The sequence below is a fragment of the Danio rerio genome, chromosome 22 (genome assembly GCF_049306965.1).
Source record: "Danio rerio strain Tuebingen ecotype United States chromosome 22, GRCz12tu, whole genome shotgun sequence".
In the NCBI taxonomy this organism is placed as follows: Eukaryota; Metazoa; Chordata; class Actinopteri; order Cypriniformes; family Danionidae; genus Danio; species Danio rerio.
Window position 1 is genome coordinate 32,031,058 of NC_133197.1, and position 12,892 is coordinate 32,043,949.

General features: G+C 40.3%; 1 protein-coding gene across 22 annotated transcripts in view; it reads left to right on the forward strand.

The window, feature by feature from the left end:
* The window catches only part of add3a (adducin 3 (gamma) a), a 213,199-nt gene that overhangs the window by 90,632 nt on the left and 109,675 nt on the right, over positions 1-12,892 (forward strand). For 5 of the 22 annotated variants that reach the window (XM_017353148.4, XM_073936565.1, XM_073936560.1 and 2 more), the window contains exon 1: positions 381-502. The gene's annotated coding sequence lies outside the window, so the exon portion shown is untranslated. 22 annotated transcript variants of the gene reach the window in all.

Consider the following 12,892-nt stretch of genomic DNA (forward strand, 5'->3'; position numbering starts at 1 on the left):
GTAACCCTTCAGAGACCAATGAATACCACATCTGTAGAAAAGTGAGAAGACAAGAGCGAAAAGGGGGCGGAAGAGAGGAGGGGGCTTGCTTTTTTCTTGCCCTGCTAGTTTTTCATTTCGCCTTCCCGCACCTCCCTTCAGTTCCAGAAAGTCTGCCAGAAGACCAGAAAGAGGCAGAATCTTACTGAATAAAAAGACTTCAGCCTTAAACTTGAACAAAAGCCAGCCGGCAGAGCTTTATTGCTGCGACGTCCTTCTACAATGTGCCAAGAGAATTTTAATCAGAGACCCCTCCCTTATGTGTGTGTGTGTGTGTGTGTGTGTGTGTTTTCTCTCTTTAGTTTCTGACTCTCTATCAGCCACTCCTAATCATGTGAGATAAGTAGTTTGCTATCTTCTCTTGTGGAGACCGGAGAGCTCATGCAGGAACGCTAAAAATTTGTGTGAAGAAGTGTGAGAAGAAACCCAAGTCTGAGAACAGGAAGTTCTGGAACTCAAGCAGGTGAATTTTTCTCTCCCTTGCAATTTTTGTTCTCTGCCGAGGTTAGTGTGCCATTATCTCCTCTGCATTTTTGAGGTGCATTTTTCTCTGTTTAATTTGGACCATAGCTGCAATGCAGAGATGCCTTGCCAATACCACTACCCTGATAAGTCTGCACTTTTGCATGCATATTTGTGTGAGGAATTAAAGAGAAACTTTAGGCCAGAGGTTCTCTACTCTGTTTCTGGAGATCTGCCTTTCTGCAGAGTTCTGCTCCAACCACGATCAAATACAACTGAATGAATTAATTTGGACTTGAAGCAGCACTGGACACAGTGGCTCAGTGGTTAGCACTGTTGCCTTACAGCAAGAAGGTTGCTGGTTTGAGTCCCAGCTGGACCAGTTCGCATTTGTGTGTGGAGTTTGCATGTTCTCCTTGAATTCATGTGGGTTTCCTCTGGGTGCTCTAGTTTACCCCATAGTTCAAAGAAATGCTCTACTACTAAATTAAATAAAAAAAACTAAATTGTCGAAGTGTGTATGTATGTGAATGATTGTGTATGGGTGTTTCCCAGTATTGGGTTGCAGCTGGAAGGGCGTCTGCTGTGTAAAACATATGCTGGCTAAGTTGGTTTATTCCGCTGTGTGGACCCCAGATGAATAAATGAACTAAGCCGAAGGAAAATTAATGAATAAATTAACGAGAGACATTACGCCAGAGGTCCTCAATCCTGTTTCTGGAGATATACTGTACCTTCCTGCAGAGTTCAGCTCCAACCCTGATCAAATACAACTATATGAATTAATAAGAACTTAAAGCAGCGCTTGATAATTACAGACAGGTTTGTTTGATCAACTCAAATCTACCCGACGATCTGGTGGATCTCCAGGAGCTAAGTTGGTGACCTCTGCTTTCCGCAATACCAAAATATTCTAAGTTCTGTCATTCACTCACCCTGATGTTATTCCAAATCTAAAGGACAAATAAGAGGAATCAATTGAATTTCAACGTTTTTGCATTGGGTCATAAAACTTTTGTGTTTTAAGAAAATATATATTTACAGCCTCTCTGAAAAATTTGCATTCCCCTAAGGGAATTCGCATTCACTTGGAAACATGTTGTATTACTTTTGAAAACTTTATTATTTTTACATTTTGTTAGTCTAGCTAATCTTGTTGCACTTATGTGATTTCTGCCTTAAGGCTCCTACACACCGGGACGTTTTTAGTTTGCGTTTATTGTCAGCTTTTTACGAGACGTTTTTCAGTGTTCAAACCCAAGCACTTTTCACTGGCGTCAAGCTGAAGAGTATGCTAAATCACTCTTTTGACGTTAGATGGTGCTGCACAACTATAAGCTTCTGACACCCGGGTATAACACAGAAGAAGAGGAGGAGAGGAAGTTCGCACGTTTGTTTATAAAGTTACTGGTGACTCGAACAAGCATAGATGGTTCAAGCAGCAGCTCCAGCTTTAGCGATGAAGAAATGATTAGTGTTCACAGAGCAATAAGCAGCTCCACGTTCATATCGCCTCTGGGCATCTTTTTCAATGCGCTCACATTGACAGTTTTGCGCTTGAGCGCCTCCAAGTGCTGTTTACAGTAACTTTAGCAGCTTCGTGCACGTGAGCAAAAGTGCCGATCTGATTGGTGGAGAAGGTTTTGAAGCCGCGCGTCAAAACAAAAAAACGAGCATGAGGCGTTTTTTTTAAAATGACGCTTTTGCGCCTGGCGTTTTGCGCGTTGGTGTGCACAATCACATTGACGCCCTTTATTTAGTTACGAGGCGTTAAACGTCGACAGAAAACACGAGCAAAAAACGTCTCGGTTTGCACGGGCCTTTAAACTGAGAAAATTTTGCCAAGTAGGAAAAGAAATGGTGGACAAATGAAAATCATCTTGGCAAAGTTTTGTCAGCATGAAACATTTACATCTTCACCTACTGCATTCCAAAAACAGGTATATCATAACTCAGTTTTTTATAACTTACTTTTACCCTCAAGCAAAGAAAGAAAAAGGTGATGTACTTCTATCTGAAATGGAATGTTGATTAGGGGGCTGATCTTTAATTTTTCTTCCCCCCCCCCCCCCCCCCCCCAATAGCCAACTAACAGTAAGAGGACAGTGGTTAAAAATATTGTAGCTGAATCAGCCAATCTGACGTCAACAGTTAAGGACCCGCTACTATAAGCACAAAAGAAATGGTCAGACTTTGATTGAAAATTACCAAAACAAGCATTATTGTTCAGTGGAATAATTTGCAATGATTAATTGTTCACCTTAGGGTGCATCATCTAAGGGTACAGTTCGTTTAGCCAGTGTAAAGATGTCTTCTAAACTTGGGTGCGCACCCACAAACTATGTCCGAGTCCGCCTAAAAGAGGTGGTCTGGGCTTTGGTTCACGCAAACTCTGGTCCAGTTCACTTCTGGTATGAATGCAATTATACCAAATAACGGAAGTGAACCGCCAGCAGTACAACAACCCATCGTTTCCATAACGTTTATTTGTTTGTATGTGTGGCTGTGTATCAAGTACTGTATCTTGGTGACAAGCTGGACTGAGCCAGGGCAAGCACAGTGATAATTTCTACTTCTCTCTTCCAAAAACTGCTTCTGCAGACATTGTGTCATGTTCTGAACGTTTATATTATTTTTGCGGCAGATAGATGCGAGTCGCTTTCTGTATGTCCAAAACCAAAAGATTCAGTAAAAGCAGAATGACTGCGATGTGCGGAGTGTGGACGTCTTTTCATTTTGGCACTTTGCTTTCTTGTCCGTCACCTAGCAACAGCCGTACACACAACAGCAACTCAATGACGCAAGCGTACCGGGATTCAGACGGAAAAAAAAGAGTGTGAACACAAACCAACCGAAAAGGTGGCAAGGGTGGACAATCGAACTTGGGTACGGTCCAGACAATTAAACCAAGTGTGAAAGCACCTTAAAGCACAGGTGTCAAACACAGTTTTTGGAGGGCCGCCGCTCTGCACAGTTTAGTTCCAGCCATAAATAAACACACCTGATCATAGGTATAGGTCTAGGTCACACTAGAGTTTGAGCATTGGAATTCTGTTGCATGGTGTTGTGAAAAGGGGCGGGATTAAACAAGATGATTAGATATTTTAAGAGGTGAGCGATTGGCCCATATTTTAAATTTCTGTTCAGAGAGGTCATGCACTGATCTTCGATTGGTCTTACGCAATTAGGTGATGTGATTTCACAGGTCAGAGTTCACCAAGCTTGAACTTTCCAACGCAGCGAACTCGCACAGGCTTGTGTTTTCGGAATGGAAGTCTATGGGGAGAAAAGTCCAGTGTGACCGTGGTTTTAGTGTATTGGACCAGGGTTGGAGCTTAACTGTGCAAGATAACAGCCCTCCAAGAAGAGTTGGACACCCCTGACCTTAATGTTAACATGTGCGCTAACAAAATAAACATTGTAAATTTTGATTTCACACCGATTTTAAAGACATGAAGGTTACTAGAAAGCTACAGGCAGGGTGGATCAAAACCCTGCAGGATTGTGGATCACCGGGACTGAAACTCTCTACTCCTGCACTAGAAAGTTCTTGGCATGTTTGTTGGAGCTAAACTCTACAGGACTGTGGCCATCCAGGGGCACGATTGGACAACCAGTTCAATATTTTTCATACAAACCTTTGAGATTTATCTGTTCAAATTGAGTGTGCATGAGGGATTCTGGTTCTTGACTGTTAAGTTGTTTGTAAATTATCATGTGAGTTCAAACACAATTTGCATCCCTGTCATCTTGCAGTCGAGAGAATAAATAACTCATTAGTGGACAAGGCAGCAACCCTGGGCCCAAATCCAACTCTAAATTAAAGTCAGATGGACTTGCCTCAGCAGTGCAGTGCTTTCCTGAGACGTCCACTTGGACAGACCTTGATGGATATATCCTTATGCAGGTCAGAGGTTAGGGTGCCGACAATGTGCTTCAGTTTAATAGCAAAGAGAGACGCTTTGCCTGAGGGCTGACTCTCTGTGTGTGTGTTTGTTAGTAAAGGTGCAAAAGTGTGTTTGATGTAAACTGATGCTAGAAACGAGGCCTTGCCGTGTCATCTCACTTCTCACACTCGTTGCCTGAAGGGCAGCATGCGAGGTTTTGAGCACAGCAGTCAGCAGGCTTGTTTGTCTTTCGTATGTTTCTGTTTACTGACGTGATCTTAAGTGGGCATAAAAGCAGGTTGCTCACAGGCCCTTTGGCCCATTATGCTCCGCGTTTCCAGATGAATGCTACCCGTTCATAGATGAAATGCCGTGAAAACCACACCAGTCCACATGATTGCTTTTGCCCACTGCATAAACCTTGTGCCCTGTATGTGTTTGCGAATAGAGGGGAACACAAATTCTGTGTAATTTTAAGTTGATTCTCATACATTTGGAAACTTTTTATTTAAATACCTCTTTTACTTCATAATGAAAGACATTTGTGAAGCTTTTGAATTACTTTAGACGTTTTGGGAATCTGGATATTTATGAGACTGTAAAATGAACCATTTCATGACAGTGGTTTTGGGATATTAGACTACAGTGGTTGGTCTTTTAGTTACCAAAACGAACTGCTTGTTAAGACCCATTTATTTCAGAAATTTAAACTATTCTAGTCATGCTGAATGTTTTGGGGTCATCAAAGAGAATCGGTTCATAGGAATAATTTGTTTTTTGGGAGTCCAGACAGCTTTGGTTATACTGTATGTTTTTGAGTCGCTGAAGATAATCAAGTCTCAGGAATCATATGTTGTTAGGAATCTGCTTTGGTTAAGCTTTAGTTGTGAGGCGCTGAAGAGAAGCAGTTCATAGGAATCATTTGTTTTGGGGATTCTAGAATCACTAAAGAGAGTCAGTTCATAGGAATCATTTGTTTTGGGGGATCCAGATTCATTAAAGGGAATCAGTTGATAAGAATCATTTAATTTGTGAACCTGAACTGATTTGGTCATGCTGTAAGTTTTGGAGTCAATAAAGAAAATCAGTTCACAGGAATAATTTGTTATTAGGGATACAGACTGCATTGGTCATACTGTATGTTTATGAGTTACTAAAGAGATTCAGTACATTTGAATAATTTGATTTGGGAACCTGGACTGCTTTGGTCATGCTGTATATTTTTGAGTCACTGAAAAGAATCAGTTCATGGGAATCATTCATTATTATGATTCCAGACAGCTTTGGTCAAGCTTTGTTTTTGAGTCGTTAAAGATATTCAATTCTTAGGAATGATTCGGTTTGGTAATCTTGACTGCTTTGGTCATGCTGTATGTTTTAAAACAGCAAAGAGAATCAGTTCATAGGAGTCATTCCTTATTAGGAATTCAGATTGCTTTGTTCAAGCTTTAGTTTTTGAGTCGTTAAAGAGAATCAGTTCATAGGAATCATTTGATTTGGGAAGCTGGATGGCTTTGGTCATGCTTTAAGTTTTTGAGTCACTAAAGAGAATAAGTTCATAGAAATAATTCGTTATTAGGATTCCAGATGGCCTTGGTCAGTTCATAGAAATCATTTATTTGGAAATTTTGACTGCTTTGGTCATGGTCTTAAGTTCTTTGAGATAATAAAGAGAATCGGTTAATAGGAATCATTTGATTTGGGAACCTGGACAGCTTTGGTTATGCTACATGTTTTGAGATACTGAAGAAAATCAGTTTATAGGAATCAATTGTTTTGGGCATCCAAACAACTTTGGTTGTGTTGTATGTTTTGAGTAACTGAAGAGAATCAGTTGATAGGAATCATTTGATTTGGGAATTCCAACCGATTTGATTTTGCTGTTTGTTGTTGAGTGACTAAAGAGAATCAGTTCATAGGAATCATTTGATTTGGGAACCTATAATGCTATAGTCATGCTGTATGTTTTTTAGTCACTAAATAGAATCAGTTCATAGGAGTCATTTGATTTGGAAACCTAGAACGCTTTAGTCATGCTGTATATTTTTTAGTCACTAAAGAGAATCAGTTCATATGAGTCATTTGATTAGGGAACCTATAATGCTTTAGTTATGCTGTATGTTTTTAAGTCACTAAGGAGAATCAGTTCATATGAGTCATTTGATTTGGAAACCTAGAATGCTTTAGTCATGCTGTATGTTTTTAAGTCTCTAAAGAGAATCAGTTCATACTTTTGTAGAGCTGCAGTGGGATGTCTCGCCCCAAACTCATACAATCAGTTGAGACACAAGAACATTTTGAGCTGTTTTACAGATTCCAGGGCAAGGATGTACTTTTCTAGGACACCCATTTCTGTGATATCTAAACAAGTGGCTAGTACGTTTTATGTCTGGAATTCAGAACCAAAGTGGCTGAAAGTAGCTTTAACATCAGATAAACATCATTTAAAAGAGCAAAAGGACCATTTTTTTATATATAATGTAAGATTAAGTGTTCATAAAGTATTTTCAGGTCCAGTTGGTGTTGAAATTGAACATTGAGATACTTGATTATTTGGACAGAACAAAATATGTACTTGTTTGTGATATTTAATGTAACGTTTGTGCTGTCTTTGCGCTGAAAAAAAGGAAAGCATGGGATGCGTGTGAACTGTAAACCGTTGTCAAGGTGTGTAATTATCGTACTTTTTTTGCACTATATGCCAGTGTCAGGAATTGGGAAAGCGGAAGAGCCAGCTTCAGTGTTTCTCCTCGGGCTAACTGTAAATCATTCCTTCCCGTTTACACTGTGAAAAGATGCCATCACTCACCTTCACAAGCTCCATCCACACGGCCTAGAACTTCCATAGCTACTAAGATCAATAAAGCGTAGTCAGAGCCACTTTCCCCATTTCTAAAATTTCTGACGATTTTCCTAAGTGATTTAAAAGCTATAACTTTAAGAGAATTCATTTTACATTCCACCAAATGCCAGATGATATCCAGTTGCCTGTGGTTTCAACGCTTGCAGTAAATTACTAAATATTATTACGTTTGTTCTGTAAACTGGGGCCTGAAATCCACACTGGCACCAAGGGCTGTAAATCATAAGTTCAGTTTAGTCCTTTGATATTTGGTGATATTTTCAACAGCACTTTAGGTGCCATAAATATTGTTTTTGCTTCAAGATATTTGATGGTATGTAGTATTAGCTTTAGGTTGTTTTATGAGTCACACAAGTACTCACATGTTCTAATGGAGTCACGGTAGTGTTATAAATAAGTCTACATGTAATATATTGGAGTGTCTGAGGATTTATTGTGTCCACAACATATGAGACCTTTGTTTGAGTTGTGAAAACACAACAATTTGAGTCTCAGCTCAAAATTAAGACTTATCTGGCAAGACAGTTTAGTATTTGGGTCTTGCACTCTGATATTGCACCCTGAATCAAAAATTTTGGCATGTCAAAAATTAAAGGTTGTGTCAATCAAATTCACACACAGCCTCTGAAAGCTTTGTCCATCATAAATAGTTTGAATAGGGATAAATATTTTGTATTTTAAAAGGTGTTTTGACAATGCAGAGCAGAGCCACCTTACAAGCCAGAATGACAGCTTCAAGCACTTTTTGACAAAGAGTGTAATATTAAGACAGAATGTGGTGCATGGTGCAAGAAAAAATCTAAATGACACTGATTTCTTGAATACATTTTGAATTTCAGAATAATTCCATTCAGCTGTTTGACATGGAAATGAACACTCCTTCAATTCGTACACTGAATCAAAGTCCCTTTAAGGCAAGCCTTTTCACTCAGCGGCCATCTTTGCAATGCCTCTTGGGCAGTATACTCGGGCTTTCTGTCTGAATGGGGAAACTTCAAATTCTTCAAAACTGTTTGCCAAGTTTACGATTACATTATATATTTGGAATCACCAATGAAACGAAACAACAACCATCTCAGAAGTTTTGTTTCTAAACGTCTGAAGCGAACAAAAGCAGCATTTTTTTGAGGTTGCCCGAGCTCATGTGCATGCACACTCGAACGTAGCGAGATGTTGACACCAACCTCATTTATGGCTGTTCTAATGACACTTTTATGCCCAGTTCACACCAAACTGGGAATTAAGTTTCTGCATGAGTAAATGTCATGTAAATCAATGCAAACATTAGAACAGAGGTGGATAATCATCATACAGCTGAATGACACGAAAAGTTATATGTTTGCCGCGAATGTTCTGAATTTTTGCCTCTTCCACAGTTGACGTAAACCCAACCATGTTGGCCAATCTGACTGAAGAAAACAGCACACAAGCTGATGTCATGAGGAGAAAACTCTGGTTGTAGTGTCCACACAAACACTTGGGATGCAGAGTTTGGCTGGAGTTTTTAGAAACTTTTAGAAACTTTTTCGGTTTCATCCACCTGACACTTAATTTTTGTGTGGAAAAACAGCAAAACCGTGTAGAAAAAAGTATGGTTTACTCGTGTTCAGGGTGCAAATTATACATTGATGTTCGGAGGGGTCATCTTTTTCGGTTATGTTCGTTTTTGTAAAACATCCTTCAGCGAATCAAATGTATGTATTTAATAAAATTACATCTAATTTATTAATACTTTTTTAGTTTTTTCTGGGATATTTTGTGTATTCTGACCTACAGTTTCCGATTGAGTACTTCTGAGGTTACTGCAAGTCAAATTAAGCATTTAATTTGGCTTTACTTTTAAGCTGTATGTAGAAACAAACAGCTATTTTAAAAAAAAGTCTCGTGAACAGTTACTTTGGCCATAGTCACACTAGGTACAGTTGCCTCGAACCAGGCCAAAGCACGCTTGTCCCCCCTCCCGTCTCCCCTGACGGCCCGCACTCACAACACAAACGGGCCTGGGCACGCTTACGTCATCGCTGCTGCGCTGTTCAGTGAGAAGCGCTGTCACTCAGCAGCACAATGGAGATTTCTCTAGTTATATCAATTTAGTCGGTTTGAAATGGAGTGACATGCAGTCAAATATTTTGCCAAACAGTCGTTAGGGATGCGGTGACACACAGTCAGATATTTCGCCGAACAGATCCGCCACATTTGGCGCTCATAAACAATCATAAAGCTCTCATGCTGCAGGAATGAGGAGGTCTGCTGAAGGCGCGCAGCTGTCATGCAGTGAGGGGTTTGCGTATTTAATAAGCTACGGCAGTTTGCGTTTACTGAACAGTAAGAATGATTAATAAATCCATATGAAACAGTCCCTTAAAAGTCACGTCTCGCTTTCAGTTTCGGGCTTTTTCGCGCTTTGCACTCACACTACAAACGTACCGCGCCAAAGCCCAAGTGAACCGCGCTCAGGCCCACCTTTCCAACTGGGCCAGGGCCGGCCAAGTGAACTGTTCTTGAGCCCGATTCACCGCGCACATACTTCTCAAACAATCCGGGAAACGGGCCTGGGCACGGTACGGATGGCATAGTGTGAGTAGGCCCTTTGTCTATCGGTGCTCTAGATCTGCTAATTCCAGAATGTTAAATGAATTTTTTCTCACAGACTGATTGGCGTTATCATGCATTCACAGTGGTATGAACGGTTATAGGTGGTCAAATGAATATTTATATTAATAATTCGATTTTTTTATATTAATTTTAGTTATTAATATTATTTTTTTAAATACCAAGCAGAGCAAATTATTTCTCAGTATTAAAGAGCTGACCCCACATATATGTTGTTTTGAAGTAATTCAGGGGGAATCAAGTGTTAATTAGGGGAGGTCAATCCCCCCAAACCCCCCTGTAATTCGCAACCTTGGTTTGGATCTGAAGTTCTTCCAAGCTTTTGTTTGGCTGTAGGTATTGCTAAGTCCTGGCGCAGTAGTTATCATTTGGTCTTGTGGCATCTGTGTTTATATTTAAAGTTTTTGTAAAGTTTTCAAACTTTTAGTCCATGTTTGTTTGCATTGTGACTAATCCGGGGGCTGACACAATACTCTAGAGCACATTAAATCCTGCTGACCCCAAACATTTACAAATACATTACGTTTTGCGTTCTGGCTAAGTGGAACAAAAATATTGATGACTCATCCAGCACTCACCCATTTTTCTTCCAATCAGATGCTTTCTAGAAGCAGAATGAATAACACTTACACTGATACCATCTGCCACCACCAGTTAGCATAACATTATGATTCATAACCGTGACATAACTAAAAAATTTATATATAAAACATCTCTGATCAGATAATCCGTATAGATCCTAACCTGAGGTGTCATGTCATGTGACTGATGGTCAAAATCATGCATGATGCATCGACAGACTACTGTTATATAACATCCCCTTCATTCAGAATCTGCTATCCATCAGCCATCTGAGCACTCCTACTTCACTTTTAAGTTAAAAACAGGAAACCTCCATCCCCCTCTGTACTTCCAGGTGTGCATACGACATATGGATGTGTGTGTATGTGTGTATCTTGGCGTTCTGTAGCCCCCAGAGCGTGTAGACTAATGGTGTTTGTGAGAGCGATTGAGTAATGTGGACCTGGGCTCCATGATAAACTGAACCAAATGGATTTGGGCTTGGTCAGGGATCACGGGCCGGGACTTACGGCATTCTTCAGCAGTGATGCTTGTAACAATCAAAGAAATACACAAGTTTTTTTGAACAGAACGGGTTTGTTTATGGACAGGCTGAACTTATTTTGGTGTCATCAGGCCAGAATATTCTTGATTTAGGGTGGCTGATTTGTCAGGAAGATGGATTGACCCATGAGGATGTATGTGCATGTGCGTCTGGTTTCACTTTGAGCTCATTTGGAGGACTGCGGTGATGTAGGAGTTAATGACTGTTTCCTCATGGATACACAACGCTCTTAAGTTTGTTTAGAGATTTACTTCATGCAATTCTTCTGTTTTTGGTTATAGGATAAAATAATTATTTGCGGATAACTGATATGTATCCAATAATTAAAATTGATTCTATTATCTTTAGTTTTACATAGTAAAAATACAATAAAATGTATAGCGGAATTACAGGTTTGTAAACATTCGCGATGTGCGTGCAACGAGGTTGCAGAAAAAAACGGGAGCGCTAGCATTTACAGCGAGGGAATGACATCCGATGCGATACAGAGTTTGTTGTCTTAGAAATAAGTTATATTGATTGCATACGAAATGGCCAAGCATCCAGCCCCACATTTGTTCTCATTGAAACTCCAAGTGATTTTATAAGAGAGAAATTAAAGGCCTACAAGTCTTTTGATGAAAGCAATGCTCCTCTGTGTGGTCATGTGCAAGAAATAATGCTCCATGATGACCAGATTCAACACTATGTAGTGAAGTCGAAGTTCTGCCTAGCCAAAGACAAGGAAAGAAGACGGAACTGCACAAGGCCTGGGTAATTAATCATCAACAAGCAAAACAACTGCATTCTGACAGCGAACTGCACCTGTATGGCAGGCAGGGCCGGAACAAGCTGAACTGCCGCTCTAGGCAGATGACGATCACGCCGCCCTCAACCCCAATGTGAAAACGAAAGTGACCGGTTATGAAAATGAAGTGAGGTGTCGCCGACCTCTATTCTGCCGCCCTATGCACGGATATAACTGAGGACGCGCGGGTGCTGATGGAGGTGTCACTGACGCCGCCCTCTGTATTCTGTCGCCTATGCGCGAATATATCTGAGAACACGGGTGGTGAGGGAGGTGTCGCAGACATAACTGAGGATGGGGGTGGTGAGGGAGGTGTCGCGGACATAACTGTGGACACGGTGGTAAGGGAAGTGTCGCAGACGCCGCCCTCTCTTTACTGCCGCCCTAGACGGCCGCCTCGGTCGCCTCTATGGACGCGCCGGCCCTGATGGCAGGGTATATGAACTTACTTTTTTTTATTTTTATTAATTATATTTTATTGGATTGTCAAGACCAACCACAAAGAAACACATACACCCCCACACACACACACAACACTTGGCACTGTCTCGGACAAATCCCATACAATGAGTCAATGAACAAATAACAATGACAACATAGTTTAGCAAATGACAACAGAAAATAGAATAAAGAAGTAAAATTAAATAATTAAATATGTAAAATAAATAAAATAAGTGGTTGAGTGGCTGGTTTGCTCATCCAGACAGTTAAGAAATAAACCCCAAACACTGAAAAAATTTTCAATAGATCGAGTCCTCAGAAATCTCAGTCTTTCAATCTGTTTTACCAAAGTCATGTCTGCAATCCACATTTGAAATGTTGGAGGTGACGATGACTTCCAATGCCGGAGCAAAAGCCTTTTAGCCACAATCATACCTAAAGACAAAGACTGCTGGATCTGAGATGAGAAATGTGTTGTGAATAACTGAAAATAGCAAGTTCTGCATCAGGTGGTAAAGATTTAAGATAAGCTTTCGAGTACCAAACACATATGTTTGACCAAAATGTATATAACAAAGGACAAAACCAGAAAGCATGGGCAGTTGTGTCTTCTGTCACTTTGCACCTGTCACATAATGGTGATATGGAGGGAAAATTTTATGCAACTTGGCTTT